Source organism: Mustela lutreola, chromosome 2 (genome assembly GCF_030435805.1).
Source record: "Mustela lutreola isolate mMusLut2 chromosome 2, mMusLut2.pri, whole genome shotgun sequence".
Taxonomy (NCBI): Eukaryota; Metazoa; Chordata; class Mammalia; order Carnivora; family Mustelidae; genus Mustela; species Mustela lutreola.
In genome coordinates this window covers 142,426,715-142,446,791 of record NC_081291.1, presented here as the reverse complement: position 1 = coordinate 142,446,791, position 20,077 = coordinate 142,426,715, and the positions used below count along the sequence as shown (strand labels likewise).

The 20,077-nt window shown below is 45.5% G+C and overlaps 1 long non-coding RNA gene across 2 annotated transcripts in view; it reads right to left on the bottom strand.

Annotated features, from left to right (window-relative positions):
- Window positions 1-20,077, bottom strand: part of LOC131824943 (uncharacterized) — an 89,778-nt gene that overhangs the window by 28,504 nt on the left and 41,197 nt on the right. For both annotated transcript variants that reach the window (XR_009351044.1, XR_009351045.1), the window contains one exon: window positions 1,873-3,517. This is a non-coding gene — a long non-coding RNA (uncharacterized LOC131824943). The remainder of the gene's footprint in view (window positions 1-1,872; window positions 3,518-20,077) is intronic.

The window sequence follows — 20,077 nt, the reverse complement described above, 5'->3', positions numbered from 1 at the left end:
ATAAGGAAAAACTATGGCCATCTCTGGGTGGAAATGGATCTCTAAGCCAAGAGGACTCTACTAACGTCACCAGAATCCTTAAAGCCAAGAAACCAGTTTCACAAATATTTCCTTCTGCTCATCTAAATTTAGCCCATGCAGGCAGAGATCCAGGATGTGATGTGGTGGTGGGGATTCTTGACTTCCACCAGCTTTTGTCAGATGCCCCATCATCTCTCAGCCACAGCAGTGTCCTGCCAGTTAGCGTGTATCCTGCCAACTCTGCCAGCTATTGAGGAGGAAAAGTATGCTCTACCCTGGAAGATTCTTCCAGGTGATCTAAGATTTAAATTGACAAGACAGAGTCACAGGGGAAAAACAAAGTTTAATTCTGTGCAGAGAGGCCTGATATTAACACTGAGATCCAAGGAAACCACTAAGATGGGCAGCTACGAGACTTTTCTTAGACACAGAAATAACACATCAGTGATAAGTTGATAGTACAAAGAAAACTGAGAATTTCTTTAAAACTGAAGCTTGCAAATATAACAGAATTTGAGCTGGGGTAGTAAAATTGGTAAAAGTAGCAAGGGGTTTACCCAGACTTCCTAACTCTGAATTATAGATCTCTGGTGATACTGATGTCTCTACCACCTGGTAAAGGGAAGCTACATTTTACGTGGGAGACTTTTTTTTTTGCTTTGTGGAGACAAAGTGAAGTCTGGGTATTATACTTGCACTGGGCATTTTATAAGGAACTTTAACTCAAAATAATCAATATGCTGAGGTGGCGTGTTTTGTGGTAGCCTGGCCTTCACCCCACATGTGCATTTGAGGACATTAGGACTTGGATTTAGGCAGATGCCTTGAACCTCCAGCAGCCCACTCCTACAACCCAGCCTCTCCTGACTCTCGCCAAGTTCCAGATTCCCAGCTTCCCTGAACTGTGCTGTCAAGGCACCTGGAGTTGGAAGCCCTTCAGCCAACCTCCAGAAGCCAGGGCCCAGCAGGCCAGGGTAGCTGGATCTTGACCCCAAATACCTGCATAGGTTCAGTGTGGAAGTTACCACCCGCAAACATCACCCTGGGGCAGTAACTGCAAATTGGAGACAGTCCCTTGCCATTTGGACTTGCTGCCTGTGGAGTCCAGAGCTTTCCCAGAAAACAGGTCTCCCAGGAATCTCTTATTAGAGGATACCCTGGCCGGCCCTCCCAGCCCTGCCTTGCCAAGGCTGTCCAGTCACCAATCTCTGCCTTCAAAGGGGTTATTGCCCATTGGGTAGGCTAGGGCTTGTGGGTCCTCATATACCTTTTCCCTGTGAAAATGAGTAAACGAAACTTCATTTAAAATGGAGTCAGGGAGTGCCTGGATGGCTCAGGCTGTTAAGCATCTGCCTTTGGCCCAGGTCATGATCCCAGAGTGCTGGGATGGAGTCCTACATCGGGCTTCCTGCTCAGCAGAGAGTCTGTTTCTCATTCTCCCTCTGCCCCTCCCCCCTGCTCATGCGTGTTCTCTCTCTCTCATGCACCCTCTCTCTCCTCCTCTCTCAAATAAAACTGAAATAAATAAATGGAGTCAGGAAGCTCTGGAAGAGGGAGCACTCACGCACTTACTACTCCTTACAGCCTGCATAACCAGCGGAAGGAACAGAATTCTTATCTTGATAATGTAAGACATCTTTATAGGAATTTTATCTCCTGCTTTTCAGAGAAAGAAGGAAGATCTTGTTCAGCCCCAGCACCAAAAATGGACCATTGCTTGCAGCCAGTGAGAAATTGTCACAACCTCGAGTTCTTATTCTCCTTCAATGAACTTTTGTTCAAAACAACCCTCCCCACTTTTCTCCTAAAACTTAATAAAAGCTGACCTTCCTTCTGACTCTTTGTACTCACCAATGGTTTGTCATAGTTTGCTTGTCCCAAATTGCAATTCCTCTGCTATTCCTGGAGAAACTCTTTTTGCTGGTAAAACAACTGGCTTTGAGTCCCTTTGGGTTTTGTGCACTCTCTTTGTACTGTGAGCTCTCTGGGTTTATTTGGGATTGGCTTTTGTTTTTATGAAGGCATCACCCTTCCTTGTAAGGATGCTTTTGTTTGTTGTTTGAAGCTTCCTGGTCCGTTACTCATTGTATTCAAAAGGGAGGAAAACACATGATTCACAGTGTTTTAGAAGAATTGTTCAAAAATAAGGCCTCTCCCAGTTAAGACATCTTAGGGAATCCAAAGGCCTGTTAGCTTCCACCTGGCTCTTTAATCAGCATCTTTTGCCTTTCTTGAAAAATGCATAAACTTTTGAAGAATTTGAATTGTAATGGCCATCTTCTCAAAACTTTTAGATAAATCCACCTTAAGGAGCCCCCTTAAAAGAGGATTACAAACCTCAGAAGGACAAGGAAATGCATTCTTTGGTGTGCAGAATCTTCTAAAGACAAAAATGACTTTTAAAAAGTTCTGAATGGATCCTTATAGCATGCAAATAAATAAACTTTAATAAAAAACTTTGGCCATCTCAGCAAGAGACGTTAACTTAGTCCACTTGCACAATTTGGATCTCATTAAGGTGAACCCTTGAGTAAAGCAGGGGTTAGGGACCCCAACGCCACACAGTCAAAAAGGCATGTATGACATTTGACTCCCCCAAAACTTAACTAAATAGCCTACTGTTGATGATGAAGGAAAGATGTTGGTGTTTGGAGCCCAAGGCCAAGAAAGAATTCTTGAGACATCTTTGGTGCAAAAGGTAGTTTTACTAAAGCAAGGGGACAGGACCCGGAGCGGAAAGAACTGCACTGAGGTCATGAAGAGTGACTGATTATATACTCTCAAGTTGGGAGGGGGTTGGTGATAGCTTTGTTTCTAAAGAATTTTGGAAGCAAGATTTCCAGGATCTTGAGGGGTGTGCTGTTGTTAGGAAAAGGTCACTTATTACTATCTAATAAAACCTGAGTCATGAGACCCTTCAGATGTACATCAGTGGGTCGTATGCTTGGGGGTGATTGCCCACATGTACCTTGGCCGGTAGAGATAAAGGACGTTTCCAAAGGAACTTTTATATGTTAAAGTAGACTCAGAATCCTGGGGATTGGGCTAAGATTGTCTTTTGCCCTCAGCAAAGTTTAAAGGGCAGCTGAGTTCCTAGAAGAATGTCACTCTTCCTGTTTCAACGACCTGTCAGTGGGTTTTAAGTAGAAAGGAAAGTTACTTTTTCTTCTGCCTTTGTTCCCCACATCACTGACAATAAGCATTACCAATAACATAAGCAGTCAATTAACAAATTTTGTATGTTATATGTGTTATACACTGTATTCTCACAAAAAGTCAGAGAAGAGAAAGTATCATTACATAAATCACGAGGAAAAGAAAAAACATTTACAGGAGCACCTGGGTGGACCAGTCAGTTAAGCGTCTCCCTTCAGCTTCTGTCATGATCAGGGTCCTGCGATCAAGCCCTGAGTTGTGCTCCCTGCTCAGTGGGAAGCCTGCTTCTCCCTCTCCCTAGGGCTCCCTGCTTGTGCACACTCTGCCAAATAAGTAAAATCTGAAAAAAAAAAAAGAAAAAGAAAAAGAAAATACGCTTACAGTACTGATGAGAGTGCAGAAGGCCAGCTGTAGACAAAGCATTAAGCGGACACCCTACAACTCCCCCTGCCGCCCCTTCTGGTGGACCCTCCTGGGTGGGTCCAGTGAGACAATCTTCCAAGAAGCTCCCAACTATCTTAATGCCTTGCTAGAGGGGAAAAACAAACTCAACTAGACAAGGGTAAGGCCTCCCTTATCTCCTAGGTGCTCTTTAGCGTATGAAAGTTCTATTTGAAAGCCTTCTTTTTTTCCTTATCTCCCCCAACCCTACAGTATGTAATCAATTGCTCTTCACAACACCAGGGCAGCTCTTTCTGCCTGTGCTTGAATAAAACCACCTTTGTGCACCAAAAAGGTCTCAAGAATTCTTTCTTGGCCCCAGGCTCTGGACCTACCCAGGGAACCTCACCTATATTCTAAAACCATATCAGTACTGTATTGTATTTATTGGGGGGGAACAAAATCCACATGTAAGGGAACCTGCACAGTTCCAACCCACATTGTTCAAGGACAACTTTATTTTCTCTAGAGTTTCCTACCTGTGATAGGATTAAATTTCTAAACAAAAGCTACACTATATCTGAATCTATAGGTTATGTATGTCTATATGTAACATATACGTTACAGATAGGGGATATTTTTCTACCTCCAGATGGTATTACCAAAGTTAATTAGTAAAGACCTTGATTTAATTGGCTTAAAGAAAACAAAGCATTTATATAAATCAAATATACTTTCAGAAACATACAAACTAACTCAAATTTTCTAAATTCATATGATCTCAGATAATCTCTGATAAATTGGCAGTTTAAATTTATTGCTTTAACTTTTTTTTTTTTTTTAAGATTTCAATTTATGTATAGGAGAGAGAAAGAGCACAAGCCAGGAGAAAGGCAGCTAGAGAAAGCAGGCTCCTCGCTGAGTAGGGAGCTGGATGAGAGGCTTGATCCCAGTGATGAAGTTCTAGAACCTAGGTGAGGTTTGGTGGGCTGAGTCACTTGTGAAACAAGTCCAGTTTTAACAAACTTGGCCTATTATTTACATAAGCTCAGCAAGAACAGTGAGTGTTATCAATAGATCTTTTAGAATCTGCTTTGCTGGAACTTTGTATAAGGAATCTCTAGGTTGAACTTTTAGTAGCCTCTCTGGGCCAGAAGCCAAGCCCTGTACTTGCCATGAGGCATGCCTGCAATACCTTTGGGTGAATTCCTCTTCCCGAGACTGCACCTACCAAGGAGTGACATTCTTTACTCACCTGGTGAGGCTGCTGGGAACTCTGTAAGCAAGGTATCAGGCCAACAGTCCCAAGCGGCTTTATGGCTCCAGGTTTCATAAAGTCAACCTTAGTTCCTTTAAGCTGTCTGGTCATATCTGAGTCTTTTCAAATAGGACATCCCAGTCAAAGCCTTGGTAAAATAACCCGTGTTTCCAATTCTTTCCTGTTATAAGGAGAACAGATTCTTATTGGACTTATGCAAATGACTGATTGCCATGGAAGAAAGAATACTTACTAAGACCTTTTGGTTTCAGAGGGTTCAGATAGAGAGAAAAGGTGAATGCTTTGATCACTTTTACAAATGAGCACTTTTACATCTCTATAAGTTACAGATAACTAGGAGAGAGTATCCCTAGTCTGGAAGAGCAAACATTAAAGAACCAGCAATGTTTAAAGTAAGACAAAACATTAAGAGACACAACACTATAATCTTTTAGTTCATTTAGTCCCATGTTGTTAATTCTGGTGAATGCGGCTTTAGTCAGTTCTGGAAATTCTTACCCATTTCAGTTTTGGGATTTTCAAGCATATCAAATATCTGTATTTGTCCTGAAAGTCCTTTATAGGAATATCCTTGAAGATAAAACTCATTTTACCAGAGAATTAAAACAATTATAAATGACAAAAACTCAGAATGGATATGGTTAGAGCTAAAGAGACGCGGGAGTTTACAATTTAGCTGCAAGGAAATCAGGTTATTTCTGTGATACATAACATTTCCATAATTACAGTATCAAGCAATGATCTCTCAAAACGTTAAAACTTTAGGAAGTGCGTAGAATCTCTAGAATAGTTATAGCATTTTCCCAAATGTAACCCAAGGTTTATCATTGGTTCAGTAGTACTCCATGAACAACTTCACATACCAAGGAAAAGCCTGAGTTAAAGAGATTTACAATTTAAATCCTGTCAACATTTGCTAAAATTTTAGGAAGTTTTAAAGCACATGTCTAAATATAATTAGGGATGTTAAACACCTGATAAAACAAAACATTCTGGGCTGGCAAAGAGAAAACCATTTACATTTTCTTAACAGCAGATCAATTGATCTAAGAAAACATTGTCCTTTTGAACAGAGACAATTTCAGTCTTGTACCAATGTACCTTTAAAACCCATTCATTTCAATCTTAATCCACTCTTGACCATAGCTAAAATTCCTTTTCTGAAGATTTCCCTTCACAAACCTTCTACAACTTTCCTTTGCATTCAGGTTTTGTCCCAAGTCATTTCTTTCTAAACAACCATCTCATTTAGGACAAAATTACCTTCCCATTCCTTAAGTCTTTCTTACATATCTCCTACTTTCCTACATATAGAGTTTCCCTTTATTTCCATCAGTCTTAGTTAAACTAAGCAGAACTTTGTATTCTTAGAAACACCTTTAGTTATTAACCAATTGTGAACTGTTACAATTCTTTAGATGACAAATTTATGAAACAGTGCAAATTTATGAAAAGTGCCAAACACGTTTACCAACAGTTTTAAATACTCTTAGTTTCTTTGCAGTAAGAAGTCAAAAGCACAAACCTACATCCAGTAATTAACGACTTAGCATTTTATCCTGTTTGGTTAGGACCTAGATGTCCACAATTAATTCCATTTGTCATCCAAGCAAAACTTTAAAAAACTTTCAGGTTACCAAAGACTTTGAAAGTTACTTCAGCAATTACCCATTAGAACTTTGAGATAGACAATTAACCACCAGTTTAGTCATTTCTTTGCTAACAAATTTTAATAACACAAGCTTATCTGACCTTCAGTAAACTTTGATAGAATAAAAGTTTCACATTTACTGCCGTAACTTCAAAGACACGTCTTATCTTAATTAAACCAACAAACTTAACTTAGTTCCAATACTGATTTACGTTCCACCTGGGCCCACTCCAATTTGAATGTTTACCTGAGACATGCGTGGGAAGATCTGGAGTGGGGAGTGTTAGGTCCAGGGGTGCTCTTCTTGCTCCTTGACAGTGAAGAGAGAAGGAGCCGTGGTGCATGATCTAGAGGCTAGTCATGCAGGCTGCATGCACGTTGGTGCAGAAACACGTAAGGGGGAAAACAGAGGAAACAAAGTGCTGCCACGAGGCAGAGAAGGGATTCCCGGTTTCAGAGTTCATAAGCCCCAACAGAGGAGCAGATGCCATGCTTTCCCACCAGCAAGGGGGGAGGGGTTAGGCAGTCCAAATCGGGCCAGAGAACACAGGGAAACTTCCCTGAAACAAAGAGTTTCGGCAGCTGCTTGGGAATATTCCTTATAGTCTCTGTCTCGAGTTAGACCAACCCCAGTTGGCTCCAGTTATAGCCATTAACACGGGAAGTGAGTGAGGGAGAAGCACCCACATCTATTAGGAGTAACAGAGAGAAATAAAGCCAGAATCCCCTTTGCTAGGGATAGCCCAGCAACCTGGGTTTACTAGAAGAAGGCTTATTTACGTAATTACCATCCAATATGTCAGGAGAAAGTTTACTAGCTGACTCATTTGGGCAAACACATTCCGCAAAAGCCCCTTAGTCTGGGGTCCTGGTGTAGAGCAATGAAGGCCTAGGTATGAGCGGTGAAGGTATCCTAGGTCCATTTGCCCTGTTTCCTGCAGAGGAGATCTAACTGATAGATCCCACTGAGGCCATGCAGTGTTACAGGAGCTCAGTCCTTTCCTAAGTTTTGCAATCCAAATTATTTCCAGTGGGTTAAAAGGCACCCCAAGGTAGAGTCCTTGGGAACTGAAGAAGCCTACTGAGGCCATGCTTCCAGAAAAGTAATGAAGGTCCATTACCAAATCCCCCCTGACTCCTGGGTAGCGTCCCACGCAGGATATGTCAGAGGTTCCTGTGTGTCAAAAGCGACCAGAGGCGTCCCTCAAGATATCGCTATTGATCACCATCCTGCCTTCCCTGGGAAGACATTCCTGCCATAAAAGGCCCTGGAGGGGTGCCGGCGTCCCTCCACTTCCCCATCGCATCCTAGGCTGCTGATGGGTGCCTGGTGAATGGACTAAAATGCTTGTGCCATGCCATCGTATGTCCTGAAGACTGCATACTGTTTTGCCATATTAACCCACAAAAACGCTAGAGAAGTTTTGGCAAGGGAAATTACCTAATTTCATAGCTTTAGGCGGTTTGCAGAAGACACTGACGAGAAACAGTAAAGACTGAAATCCATCATGGTCTATGCGACATTCCAACACACGTGGTCCTTACAGCCAACTTCCCTAGGAAACGGTCCCCGATTGCGTTTTAATTCAATCGGGTGCTGGTTTCGGCCGGCTCCCAGTGGAGGTCCCGCGGCCAGAAGTGGCTAGACCGGGCATGTGGAGGGGATCACATTAGATCATTCAGGAGGAAACCTCACACGGGAGTCTTAAGATTGGCAGCCGTCCTGGTGACTTAGTTGGCTGTCCCGTGCCCAAGAGAGACAACTTTCTATAAGAACAGGAATAGAGTGAGGCCATCAAGTTTCTGGGTCTTATTGCCATTCCGGCCAGGGTACTAGCTTACAGCCAAAAGGCAGACGCTCTCCTCCCCGTAGAGTAGCCACGGGCTAGAGGATTACAGCCTGAGCAATTGACAAGCAAGTGTTCCAATAAGACCATACTCCTTGAAAAGCCCCTGAAATCAGAGTAAACGGAAAGAAAGTACTCACCAATTTTGCACCGAAGCTCAGAGTCCAAATGTAAAGACTCACAGCCCCACGTTGGGCGCCATATGATGAAGTTCTAGAACCTAGGTGAGGTTTGGTGGGCTGAGGTCCGGAGCCGATGACCAAGAAAGAATTCTTGAGACATCTTTGGTGCAAAATGGTGGTTTATTAAAGCACGGGGACAGGCCCCGTGGGCAGGAAGAGCTGCTGCCCCGGGTTGTGAGGGATGGCAGGTTATGTACCCTGCTGTTGGGGGAAGGTGAGGGGAAGGGAGGTGTCAGTGGAGTTTTCATATGCTAAAGAGGGCCTACAAGGTGCCAGGATGTTCCAGGCCTGCCGGAGGCCTTGCCCTTGCTGCTGGATCAATGTTGTCTTTAGACCAGCCATTAACATTAAGATCTTTGGGAGACTTTTTGGTGGGGTCTCACAATCCTGCTATCAATCGTCTTTGTTAGTGAGATTTAGGATATTTGTAAGCCAAGGGAGACTCCTGTCTAGCAGGATTGTGAGCTCTGCAAGTTAACTATTTGCTTATTGTTCATGGCAGTCAGGGCTGCCTGAGGGATGCTACACTTATGGAGGGGAAAGGGTGAAGAGGGGGTGCAAGGCGCCAGCTCTTGCTTTGTCCTCAGCCAGCCTCCTGCTCCCTCATCACCAGGACCCTGACCTGAGCCAAAGGCTTAATGACTGAGTCACCCAGGCACCCCCTGTTGGTTTAATGTTTAAAAAAGGCATGTCATGGAGTGCCTGGGTGGCTCAGTGGGTTAAAGCCTCTGCCTTCGGCTTGGGTAATGATCCCAGGGTCCTGGGATTGAGCCCCTCATAGGGCTTTCTGCTCAGCGGGGAGCCTGTTTCCTCCTCTCTCTCTCTGCCTGCCTCTGCCTACTTGTGATCTCTCTGTCAAATAAATAAAGAAAATCTTAAAAAAAAAAAAAAGGCATGTCTTCAGAGTTCTCAGCATTAAACATAATGCAGATAAACAACTTTTTTTCTGAGTCTACTCCAAGTAGGTTCCTTGAAGTTTCATGGAAAAGAAATTTTATGTATGGTTAAGCTGGCTGAAAATTGAATTGTTATTATAAGGATTTTAAAACTGACCTTTCATACCAATAATGTACTTTTGTAAAAACTCTCCTACGCCTTAAAAGGGCAAAGTTTTCTTGGACTGTTGGTCTGCTTTTGAAAAGCTAGTGTGAATGATTTTCTTTGTCTTTTAAAGGAACCTACTTGGAGAGCAAAGATTTTATGTTTTCTCAAAATAATTCCCTGTACTTCATGCTTTTATCATCAAGTAAACAGGGTCTTCTGGAGATTAAGAAAGCTAAGTTTTGCTTACAACCACATGACCTTTGTACTTTTTTTTTTTTTTTTTGAAGACTTTATTTGAGAGAAAGAGAACAGGGGAAGAGTGAGAGAAGCAGGCTCCCTGCTTAGCAGGAAGCCCCAATACCCAGGAGCCCGAGATCATGACCTGATAGGAAGGCAGATGCTTAACAACCTGAGCCACCCAGGTGTCCCGACCTTTGTATCTGCCCTTGACATCCTTGATTGTTACTTTGTTTGAGTAGACCATTAACTGTTGTTTCATAATGTTCTGTGATCCTGTTTGGTCAAGTGTCCAAAATCTATTTTTGCTTACAAATTTCCAAAAACCAAATTCTAAATACTCTTTTTGACCTAAACATAACGGATAAATTTCAAAGGGTCTCTGACACTTTTCAAAAGATTTGTTCCCGGGACGCCTGGGTGGCTCAGTTGGTTGGACGACTGCCTTCGGCTCAGGTCATGATGCTGGAGTCCCGGGATCGAGTCCCGCATCGAGCTCCCAGCTCCACAGGGAGTCTGCTTCTCTCTCTGACCTTCTCCTTGTTCATGCTCTCTCTCACTGTCTCTCTCTCTCAAATAAATAAATAAATAAAATCTTTAAAAAAAAAAAAAAAGATTTGTTCCCTTTCCTTATAAAAAGGGAGAGGTTTTACTAATTAGGATTAGTTGATATATTAAATTATATGGGAAGCATTGTGAAATGCAAAGTAGTACTGATGAAGTCCCAGAACCTAAGTCAGGTTCAGTGGGGTGAGGTTCGGAGCTGACGACTAAAGAAAGAATTCTTAAGACATCTTTGGTGCAAAATGGTGGTTTATTAAAGCACGGGGACAGGACCCGTGGGCAGACGGAGATGCTGCTGCCCCGGGTTGTGAGGAGTGGCTGGTTATATACACAGGAGTTGGGTAGGTGAGGACAAAGGGGTGTTCATAATGGCTGTTGGGGTAAAGAATACTATCAGGATATTGAAGGCCTGGTTACTATCAAGCCAAGGCCACATTCCCTCTAATGAGGCACTAACATAAAGACAATTGGGAGTCTCCTGGTGGAATGTTACATTCCTGCTATCAAACGTCCTTGTTAGTGAGATTTAGGTCTTAAAAGAAATTTAACTTTATTTACTTTTCCTTCTACCTCCGTCTCCTTCAGTTTTTTATGGAGGGGAGGGTGACGTTAGGCTTGAGAAACTGAGTTCTGTGTCTTTGGAATTTGGGCTATTGATAAGGTAACTTCTTTGTTGTGAATCTCAAGGAGGTTTGTAAACCAAGGGAGACTCCTGTCTTGTAGGATTGTGATCTTAGCAAGTTAACTATTTGTTCTTCTTTTAGGGCAGTCAGGGGTGCCCTAATGTCACACATATTACCAAGGGGAGTGGGTGGAGAGGGGGTGCAAGGTGCCAGCCCCTGCTCTATCCTCAGCCAGCCTCCTGCTCCCTCATCAGTACTATGCTTTGTGTTGTATTTGTATGGTATGGGTATACATTATAAGTATTCTAGGAATTACCAAAAAAAATCCCTAAAATTCTGTTATGTCCGGGTATAATGTTATCAGTCATAATTCTAATTACGATCTTGAGATGTTGTGTGTCACAGAAATAACCAATTTCCTTGTCAAATACATCATAATGAACTCTCACCAGCTCTCTAACCGTTGGTATTTTAATGTCTTTTGTCATTTATGCCCATTTATTAAGTGTTTCTTCAAAGACAATCATGAGAAAGAGTTTGACAAGTACTCTAGAATGCAGGATTGATAAACTGAAGATCGTACACTGAACAGAAGAATTTCTAAAACTTTTCATAGAAAACTGGTTGCTTTAGTGTTTTGTTTTCCAGACTTCAAAAACTGTCTTTTCGCCTCTCCTTTAAGCTACCCACAATTTATAGCAATTTGGTAAAATGTCCAATTTTAGTATATGTGCTGCCAAAGTGAGCACACAATTTGGTAAAGTGTATCTTTACGCCGAAGGTTGAAGCATTTATCTTTTTCTCCCTGATCCTTCCAGAATTCTGAAACTCTTAAATATTTTTATTTTTCATAACAATGTACATTTTTGCCTAAGTTCCGTAAGAATCTGTTTTTCTTGCAGCAAAACCCTCAATGCATCTAGCCCCTGCTTCTTTGACCCATGGCTGATAAGAGATTTTTCTCAAATACTGTAATGGCCTAACTGCTTCTATTAAAATATCCATGCTTATGGTAGAGTGTTCTTTGTTTTTTTTTTTTTTTTAATTGTGTTATGTTAGTCACCATACAGTACATCATTAGTTTTTGATGTAGTGTTCTATGATTCATTGTTTGCATACAACACCCAGCACTTCTTTTCCACAGAGTGCTCTCAGGAGATGAAGACCTTAAACATCAAACCTTTGCAACCTGGAGACTTCACCTATTGGCAAAGACATCTCTACAAAGACTCTCTTCCACCCCTTGATGGGAAAGATCCCATCAAGTACTGTTAACCAACCTTGTACGGCCAAACACCAAGGAATAGACACTTGGATTCATGCGTTACATCTGAAGAAAGCACCAAACCCCTTCTGGCCCTGCATACTTACTGGTGACCCGAAAGTAAAGATTTCTAGGAATTCAAGCAAGTGACCGCTGAAGAAGACAGCTTTGTCTATAATAAAAAGACCAGGCCTTTATACCCTTCTCCTGCTGCTGCTTTTTACTCTGCCCCCTCCCCCCCCCCCCCCCCCCCACTAAAACCTCCTCCACCACGGTCTTCTCTTGGAGAGGTCACGGTCTTTCCCGCATTTCTTAGTGTCTTACAAAAGGTAAACCTCTCTGACTGCTAGATCTGTCATCAGAGACCCCATTCTGCTCTCAATGTCAGAGACCACTTGATCTTCCTTGTAACTAATTTCTCTTTAGTCTCAAATACAATGGCTGATTTTACCCACAAGCCTAAGGCCAGTACCCACGTAGTTAGGTTGTGAAGACCTGGTGTTTCTCTTTCTTGTTTCAACCTTTCCCCAGTCAGAACTGTGCTAACTAAACATTTCCACATTTGTCAATTGCACAAGGCTTGCCCCCCCACCATCTATTTTTCCTTTTCTAAATATGATCTGCTCCCCTACAGCCTAAGAAAATGCAACAGAGTTTATACCTTTTTGTGAAGTTTTTCGAGAAGACCCCTTTAAAAGGGATCACCTCTCACAGAATGTCATCCCAGCTCTTCTGACCCATGGCTTCCAAAGGTCAGTCAGGAAACTCCAGCTAATGAATCTGTCAATAACCAGACCTTTGCTGCATCCCCTATGTGACACTTGGGTTTATTTTTGTTTGCAATGGACAGTGTTTCCCAGGGAGACACAAATGCTTAGATAGCTGGTGAACTGGAGGTCAATGTGTGTTGGGGCATTTAGCGGTCCCCTGGCAACATCTATAACAAATCAGAAGCCTCCCACCGGTCCACCCCGTTGAGCCTCCCTGTCTGCCATAAACAAGATCTTCCAGGAGGCACACATAATTCTGCATGTGGAGAGCCTTTCTCTCACCCACAGATCCGAGTACCTGCCAATGGATGCATGATCAGAAAGCTCTTCCTTTTTTTTTTTTTTTTTTTTTTAAAGATTTTATTTATTTATTTGACAGAGAGAAATCACAAGTAGGCAGAGAGGCAGGCAGAGAGAGAGAGAGTAGGAAGCAGGCTCCCTGCTGAGCAGAGAGCCCGATGCGGGACTCGATCCCAGGACCCTGAGATCATGACCTGAGCCGAAGGCAGTGGCTTAACCACTGAGCCACCCAGGCACCCCCAGAAAGCTCTTCCTAAATTTAGGAGACGTAGCTGACTCCACAACTGAAGCCAGAACAACGATCACTTAACTCATCAGTTAAAGTAATTTTGCATAATTGCATAGCACTTGATTATTTACTTGCTCAACAAGGTGTTAAGCAATAGCGAGGACCTGTTGGACTTGGATCAATTCCCCTGAGCAGTAGAAACCCAGTTGCATGAAATTAGAGAATAAGCACATTGGTTCCAACAAATTGCACCTAATGATCCGTGGTCCTTTACTTAGCCAGTTACCTCTATGGTTTGGGCCCTTGGTTTTGATTATAGAAATGAGAGTCATTATATTGTTCTTTGTCTTATTCTGTATAATCCATTTTAAACTTTGTACCTATGGCCTGTCCAATCTGATTGAGTGATGAACCAAGTCGGGTGAAGCTGACTCAGTGCTTTGAGATGACCTCTGGTGCTTACACCCTGGAGAAGACAGACTTTAGATGGAAGATGCCTGAAGTTCTCCTTTGTCCCTTGTTACTCAGTGTGGCCTTGATGGTTTCCAATCAGTGCACTTTTCCTACAGTGGAGGACAGGACAACCAGGAAACACTGTTTCTGGCACTGGGGGACAAAACCACTACATGCAGAGAACCTGACTCTTGACCAGCAATGCTTTCAGGAAAAGATCTGAATCAAGAAAGGGAAATGTGCAAGTGAGTAAAGGAAACCTCATTGAAAACAGGGGCAGGAAGCCCCGAAAGGGGGAGTTCTCAAGCACATACCACTCCTGGCAGCCAGCATAATCAGCAGGAGGAAGAGAATTCTTATCTTGACAAGAGAGGACTCTGTCACAGAATAATTTTATCTCCTGCTCTTACGAAAGAGGAAGATCTCTCCCTGCCCCAGCATACCACACTAACCATGGCTTACAGTCGATGAGAAACCCATCACAACCTCAGACTCTTGTTCCTCTCCAGTGAGCTCCTGTTCAAAACAACCCTCCCCACTTCCTCCTAAAACGCAACAAAAGCAGGCCCTTCCTGTGTTATCTTCAGTCTTGCCTGTGGTTTGCCATAATTTGCTTGGCCTGAATTTCAATCCCTGTTATTTCCAAATAAACTTATTTTTCTGGTAAAAGAACTGGCTATTTTTAAAGTGTGACATCCTCCATGAGCCAGTCCTCTGAGCAGCCGCTTAAGACCAGTGCCCTTTTCCGGGTCCCTGGCTACCCTGAAGTGTGCTGATGTCACAAGAGGCAGTCTGTACCTCAACAGCAGGCTTGGGGCAGTGGAGGCCTAGCTCCAAACACCTGCACCGGCTCAGGGTGGAGGGGGCCCTGCCCATGAAAGACACCCTGAAGCAGGAGCTGCAAAATGACCATCACTAGTCCAGGTTTAGACTTGCCCCCCTAAAGGGTTCCGGGCTTCAACAGGACTCCCAGGTCGATGATAGATACCCTAGTTCGCTTGCCTATCTCTGCCCTCCATTATCCTCTAGCTCCGTCTTCCTGCAGAATATGCACATTTGTGTCCCAAAGATCCTACTTCCATGACACAGCCTATCCCTGCACTTGCCCCTGTTTCAGGAGCCCGGTTTCCGGAACCTGTACAGTTCACGCATGTGCAGTACACACCCTGTCAGCAAGCCTTGGGAGCCGGGTCCCTCTAGCGCAGTGGACAGTGGGCTGGTGCCTATCCACCTCGTGGCCTCCTGGGTGAAGGACCCCACCCTCTCAAAATCTTTCTCAGATGACAGCTCAAATGGTAAGAGTCTGCGCTTGGACCAGTTGCCTGATGGGGTCCTGGACTTCTCCGGCAGCCACAGTTCCTACTATCCTTCTTACTGAAGGACACCGTGGCCAGCCTGCCAGCCCCAGCCTCGAAGGGAAGTCCTGATTACTCCACCTTTGCCTTCAGAAGGAACACATTTGTGTAGGTTAGGGCTCAGAATTAGTCAGATGCCCTGGGTCCCCAAGAGTCTGCTCTTGAGAGCTGGCCTCTCCTGACCCTTCCCGTCCCAGGCTCCTGGCCACCCTGAACTGTCCTGTGGGGGCACGAGCAACTCCCACCTGCAGCTGGTCTGAGGCAACTGGGAGCCACCAAGTTGACATGCCTGGGGCTTGACCCCCAACACCTGCGCAGGTTTTGCGTGGAGGATCTCACTTTCAGAAATTGCCAAAGGCAGCAGCAGCAAAGTGATCAATATCAGCCCCTATTTAGACATGTTGAGTGGTTTGGGGCTTTTCCAGCCACTAGGGCTCCCAGGAATCTTTAAAAAGAGAGAGAGAGGGGCACCTGGGTGGCTCAGTGGGTTAAGCCGCTGCCTTCAGCTCAGGTCATGATCTCAGGATCCTGGGATCAAGTCCCACATCGGGCTCTCTGCTCAGCAGGGAGCCTGCTTCCTCCTCTCTCTCTCTCTCTCTCTGCCTGCCTCTCTGCCTACTTGTGATCTCTCTCTGTCAAATAAATAAATAAAATCTTTAAAAAAAAAAAAAAAAGAGAGAGAGAAAAAAAAAAAAGGGAGCGAGAATGTGAGAGAGTGGGGGAGGACAGGGAGACTCACGAGCAAGCTTCACCCCCAGCACAGAGTCCAGCCCCCTGCGGAGGGAGGGCTTGATCTCACAACCTGAGACCACGAGCTAAGCCAAAATCAAGAGTCTGACGCTTAATTGACTGCGCCGCCCCACCCCAAGTGCCCTCCAGGAATCCCTTATTACATAATACCCTGGCCAGCTCTCCTGGCCCTGTCCTGCAAAGGCAGTTCAGTAAGCTAGAGCTCTATGTTCGGGGGGGGGGGGGGGGGGGGGGATACTGTCCTTTGCGTAGGTTCAGGCTTTCTAAGATGCAAACAACTTGTCCCCCCCAAGTGCCACTTTTCTGACCCAGACTAGCAAGACCAGGCCCAGATGCCTGCTAGCCTGAAAGGCACTCGGTGGTCACACACCAGGCATTCAAGTCTGAGGCAGCCAGGGCCATCCACAGACGTGGAGCTGGGACCAGGCTCCGTACCTGCATGGGCTACAGTGTGGAAAGGGGCCCACTCCTGATAAGTCAGCCTGAAGTGGCAGCTCCGAATGGGTACCATGCAGTCCCCATGTGGTCAGCTGCCTCATGGAGTCCTGGGCATCTCCAGGAACCAAGACTCCCACATATTTTCAAATGGAGGGTACTCTGTCCTTCTGACTGAGACCCTCGCTGAGAAAGCAGTTTGATACGCCATTGTTGGACAGCACCCTGCCCCGACTCCCTGGGGACCCTGGCCTGCACTGCCCGAGCCTACACCATGCACACCTTCCCAGCAGGCCTTTGGCTAAGAGGCCCAGCAGCCTTGTGGAGCTTCGGCCTGTCCCCCCCACCATCACCGCAGAGCCTCCAGAGTGGAGGAAGCGTACCCACTGAAAACCTTTGTGAGTGGGCAGCACTGAACAGGAGATGGTCAGTCCGTGTATGGCCTAGACGCTTGCCGGGATCCAGGCTCTTCCTGCAATCAAGGCTCCCACGTGTCTCTTAGTTGAGGCTACCTTGGTCAGTCCATTGGGCCCCAGCCGGACAAGATGGTCCACTTTTCCCCCAGCTCTGCCTTCCCGGGTGGGGGGCATATGCACACTGGTGGAGGTTAACGCTTAGAAAAGGCCCATGCCGGGATGCCTGGGTGGCTCAGTTGGTTAAGCAGCTGCCTTCGGCTCAGATCATGATCCCAACATCCTGGGATCGAGTCTCACATCGGGCTCCTTGCTCAGCAGGGAGCCTGCTTCTCCCTCTGCCTCTGCCTGCCATTCTGTCTGCCTGTGCTCACTCTCTCCCCCTCTCTCTCTCTGATAAATAAAAAAAAAAAAAAAAAAAAAAAAAAGAAAAGGCCCATGCCTGAGTACCCAAACTAGCATGCTCCCAAGACCCGCCTGACCCTATACTGCTACCTAAGCAGCTCACATGTAACTGCAGGTAACCCGTCAGCTACCCTTGGGCAACTGGCGCCTTCTAGGTCTGTGGAGCCTGGGCCTATCTCCAACCACCTTCATTGCCTGCAAGAGGGACGCAGCCCACCCAGGGAAACGGCTCTGTGGCAGCGACCCAAGCGGGCCATCCCCAGGCTCGCTTACTGTCTGCCGGAGCTCCCAGTGACTGCAGCAGTCCAGGCTCACCCTGTGTCTGTTACTGGAGGAGATCTCTGCTCACCCAGCCTGAGCTAAGGCAGTCCCAATTCTTCCGGCCCCACTTCCAGAAGCTATTTGTGTATTCAGGCAGATGTCAGGCACTCCCTGTAGTCCCCTTCTGTGACCCAGTCTTTCCCAAGATTGCTGCATTCCAGGTCCCTGGGCACCCTGACCTCCGTGGCTCAGGCACACACAATTTACCTCCTGTCACCCAGCCTTGAGCTACAGGAGTCCCTCCAGATGTGCAGAGCTCCCGCCGCCTGACTGGCCTCAGCATGGAGAGAGCCCTTTCCTAAAGCTTCCTGAGGTGGCAGCTTTTAACCCGCATCAGTTAATTCCCATTTAGCCTGGGTGCCTGATGGGTTCCATGTATCAGCCATCCAAACCAGCTGTCTTTTATTGGAAGTTACCCGATGATCCCACCCAGGCTGGCCTTGTTCAGGGCAGTTCAGGTTCCTCCAGCCCTGCCATCAGGGGGGATTATGTGCATTTGTATCCATTAAGGCTTTTAGTTACGCAGTTGCCAAGCACTTCCAATAACCCTTCTCTGGGTTGACCTCTCTAACCTTCTCTGACCTGACCTCTCCCAACGGTAGCCCTGGACCAGGTCCCTGGCTGCTCTGACCTGTGTGTTCTCAGCAGGCACCATATGCACCCTGGTGGCTATCCTTGGGCAGCCAGGGTCCTCCAGGTCTGTGGGGCTAGGGCCAGCCCCAACCAACTTCTTCTATAGCCTCAAGGGCAAATGAAACCCGCCTCCTGAAAAATCACAATAAAATGGTCACTAAAATGCACGACAGTCAGTTCCATGTGGACTGGCTGCCTGTTGGGGTTCTGGGCTCTGGGGCAAGCCAGGCCCCCAGGTGTCTGTTACTAAAGGGCGCCCTACCCTGCCCCACACCGGGAGTAGAAGTTACTTGAAACAAACTTCAAATATGTGCCATTTTGTAGGTCAAGACTTGAAATGAGGTAGATGCCGGTAAAAGATGAAACAGAGTTACTTAGGTCAAGGAGTTTTAAAGTGGAATTTGGCAGCCATTAAGAAGATAAGCCTTATGCACGTTACTGTGGGACCATGAATTTTTTTTTTTTTTTTTAAGATTTTCTTTGTTTGAGAGAGAGAGAAAGAGCGAGTGAGCGAGCACAAGCAGGGGGAGCAGCAGAGGGAGAGGGAAGAGCAGACTCCGCTCTCAGCAGAGAACCCGACGCGGGACTCAATCCCAGGACCTCGGGATGATGCCCTGAGCTGAACTGAGACACTTAACCAACAGAGCCATCCAGGTGCGCCAGGACCATGAACCTTTTTTGAAACTGGACCAAACTGCACATGTTCCAAGGACCCAGCATGGACACTCGGCATCCTACCACAGTAAGAGACTTTGCTTAGGGATAGCCTTAGCAACCTATTATATTCAGTCAAGATACCATCCTTGGATTCAGGGGCCACCCTAATCTAGTAATCTTAATTTATTTTATCTGCAAAGACCCTATTTTCAAATAAGGTCATATTCTGAGGCTCTTCGTAGACATGAATTTGGGAGAGACACAATTCAACACGGCAGAGAGCATTACTGATTTTTCCGTTCTCCTCAGGATCCAGTACAGTTCAGCGTGGCATCCTGCATTCTAGTGGCCATCCTGGCCGCCGCCAAGAGAATCCACCAGGCCATTGGCTCTGGGGCCCCAGACTAGGAAAACCGCTCTGTGCTTTCCTCCTGAGTGGCTTCACCTACTTCCCTTCTTCAGCTTCCGCATACCTATAGGATGACTCCAAAATCTCTCCCTCCAAGCCTCACTACTCTTTGGTATTCTAGAACTCCTTTTTCCAATGGCTCCTGGATTTTCCAACTTGTCAGCCTGCAGGCATCTCAAATTTAACTTGTGTCTTAGTGAAGCTTTTATGTCCCTTTTGTCTGTCTCCTTTATTGACATGATTATCTACCTGTCCCCACCCCCCAAACAAACAAGCAAACCAACCAACCACTGAGAGTCACTCTCAACTGTGTTCTCTCCTAGCCCCCCAGTGTTCCCTCTGGCTACATCTCAGAGGGGATTCTGGATCACCGTCCTCTGCTGTAGCTCACAGGTCTCTATCAGCAGGCATCGGCCTGGATATGGAGACGTTCCGTAGATATTGTGATCACAGCCTCATGATCTGCTTAGAAAATCAGAAGAATTGTTTTGACTTTGTTACAGCTTTAAACATTAAGCACATTTTGGCTCAGGAAGTGCAATGAATCATAGATAGTTCTGTAGTTGTCAGAATGAACTTGGATGTTGTTTTGGTGTTTGGTATTGCTAAGCTTGGTCAGCCTAGGCAAATCCTTCTACGCTCTCTCTCATGTATAAATGTTCCCTTCAACTTCTTGCTCTCACAGAAACCCCACTGTC